Raw genomic sequence first — 2,786 nt, 5'->3', positions numbered from 1 at the left:
AAAAACAAAAAAAAACAAAGCAACGCCAGATACCAGAGCTCCTCCACAAATATGAGGAGTCTTCCTTTCTTCCCTTTTATTCCCTCTCAGGTGCCAAACCTGTGTACGGTGGATTTTCTCTGCTTTTATTGTGTTCTACAAGCCAAGCATCCACAGACAAAAGCTTCATTAACTTGCTGGTGTTTCCTACTTAGCATGGGGACATATTACAAAAAATGATCACAGGGGGCTGGGGATTTAGCTCAGTGGCAAAGCGCCTGCCTGGCAAGCATGAGGTCATGAGTTCAGTTCCTGGTACCGGAGAAAAACAAACAAACAAACAAAAACAATTAATGATCACAAAGACCTAAATGAGTTTTTCTCTAAACATTCCCTTCAGGCAGGCGCTTATGCAGCTGAGCTATGGCCCAGCATTCCCTTCGCAAATGTTTTCCATACATACAAATTTTATTTGGAAGCCAGTGAATGCTTGTAAGTACAAAAGCAAACATCTTCCCATAAAAGCCCTATTACAATCAGAGTCACTTTCACAGAAGGAACAACCCACCAAACCATCTCTATATGAAACAGCTGCTTCCCAACACTCTGCAACTTGTCATAATTAAGAATCCTTAAAAAAAAAAAAAAATAGAATAAAGAATCCTTAATGCTGAACATGGATTTAAAGCATGGGAATAATTTCTCCTTACAAAAAAACCAAAGACACCAAAATTCATCTTTAAATGACAAGATTTGTGGAGAAAGACATTCTTTAATTTATCTTTCAATGTATTACTCATTTGGAACTTCGGGCCTGACCAAGCCATATGACAGTTTGATTCTGGAGGAAGTCTAGCAAAAGCATTCCTGTAAAAGGCAATGATAGCAGGACCTGTGTCCCTGTGGAAAGCCACTGAAATAACACTAGATGCTTTGCTGAGATATGCCTGAAGGGATGATAACATGATGGCTAACTAAGTCAAGTCTCACTCCTGTGATAATTAAGTTGTATTGTCCTCGCCAATGCTGTTAATTATTCCTCCCATTTGCCATGTTGCTGCTTTTTGTTTGTATCCCAATAAAAGCCTAAGGAGGATGGTAATGCAAGCTTCAGTCCAAGAGGCTGCAGCCCCCGATCCCATAACTTTCTCTTGTTTTTCTTTTCATCTGCGGGCACCTTGTTCTCGGGACCTGTCACCCCACACAGAAAGGGACTATACACCGACGAAGATTTATAGAAACATGAATTGTCCACTTTTTCCTAAGCATTGGTAATGCCTTCATTGTTCCAGTTGAATATAGTGGTTGTTAGAATGAAGTACAAAAGGCTGATAAATGAGTACTCTATAATTGGTTACATACATGTGGGCACAGGTTGTCAGGCTGTTTTATTCTGAGCAAGTTAATTGGGAGTTTCTCTTATCATACAGCAGGGAGGTCAGGGGCTAGGGCGACTGGGAAGAATCAATCACCGTCTTAGACAGAGTTGGTCTTTCTCTAGGTGATAAATCCTTGCAACAAGCTAACAAGATACACTATCTGGCTGAGTGACACTCACTTTACAAGTGGCAGGTGGTGCACGTTGGAATTCCAAGGCTAGTTAAGCTTTGCTGTTCTCTAATCATGAGACCAGGCTAGGTTTGCTTGGGCTGTCCTTGAATCCAATGTCTGGCTATAAGGTTTAAAATTACCTTTACATTTAAAAATTGCTTTTATAAGTAGACTCATGTAGTCATTTCTATAACAAATCCGAAGTATCTTAGAAGTTCCTCTCTCTGTCAAAAAATGAAACAGCCACACATTTTTATCTTCTTGAGCTGAAATACATTACTCAATTTAAATCATTCATTTAAAGCAGGGTTAAAGGACATATGATGACATTTTAAGTTTACATTACAGACACAGTTTTGTGGCCATTGATAATAGCATATGAACATATGAACAGGAGAGAACACACATCAAACACTATATTGGGCCAGAGTCTATGGATTATGACCCAAAAGCTTCTAAGATTCTAAAGAAGAAAGCAAGGAACAGAGGTTGGGAAGGAAGTGTGAGAAAGAGAAAAGACAGATAAAAAAGGAGAAAGAAATATGGAGGCCATAGTGTTGTCATAAACTACACCTCTAGCCAAATGTACTCTGAAGTAAGGGTTTTGTGGATAAGGCCTTTATATGTTTATTTAGATCCTTGTTCCTAAGGCCAGATACGAGGGTACTGACTATAGTGTGCAAGACTTTTCAAGAAGCCTTTGAAACTTCCTAAATGGGGACAGAAATAAATGATGAATGAAGAGGCAGAGAGCTTTTACAGCTTCAGTAAGGTAAACTGCACTTGACAAGGACATTTACTGTCCCTCAGCAGAGTGGATCCTTAAGGTGGCAGTCGCCATAGACACAGGAGAATTCAGTGAAACTAAGTAGCCAGTGAGATCTGACACAGGCTGAGTAAGATTTCTTCTCATTACAATTGAAATTAATTGCAAAATTAATGCCCTCACCATGCTGTTCAGTGAGCAGGAGGGCTGACGGGTCCTCTTGATGCATGTGTGAGCTTCTTTGGTTTAGACTGTGCAGTGTTGGGTGCCGTGTTTTTTGTCCCAGCAGCAGACCAGGTATTTGCTGTATATGTGAAAGGACTCCTGAGTGTCTCCTGAGTTTGAAAGTGGACTGGTTCCCGCGGGCCTGTCCTCATCAGTGAAGTCATTCATTGGTGAGTTTCATATCTGGATGTGCTGAGGGAAGGTCTATTTTTGTTAGGTTTGTAGAGGTTCCAATCAATAGTTGGCTGGCTCCAAGGCAGAGTGG

The 2,786-nt window shown here is 40.5% G+C and overlaps 1 protein-coding gene across 1 annotated transcript in view; it reads right to left on the bottom strand.

Moving 5' to 3' along the window:
• LOC102015961 (zinc finger protein 709-like) overlaps nucleotides 1-1,669 on the bottom strand; it is a 16,225-nt gene extending 14,556 nt beyond the window's left edge. Inside the window, exon 1 of the mRNA XM_005383585.2 lies at nucleotides 1,538-1,669. The gene's annotated coding sequence lies outside the window, so the exon portion shown is untranslated. The remainder of the gene's footprint in view (nucleotides 1-1,537) is intronic.
• Nucleotides 1,670-2,786: the final 1,117 nt, after the last annotated feature.

This window comes from Chinchilla lanigera, unplaced genomic scaffold (assembly GCF_000276665.1).
Source record: "Chinchilla lanigera isolate Chin_1 unplaced genomic scaffold, ChiLan1.0 scaffold00019, whole genome shotgun sequence".
NCBI classification, from domain to species: Eukaryota; Metazoa; Chordata; class Mammalia; order Rodentia; family Chinchillidae; genus Chinchilla; species Chinchilla lanigera.
The sequence above is the reverse complement of the archived record's forward strand: the minus strand, read 5'-3'. Positions and strand labels throughout refer to the sequence as shown.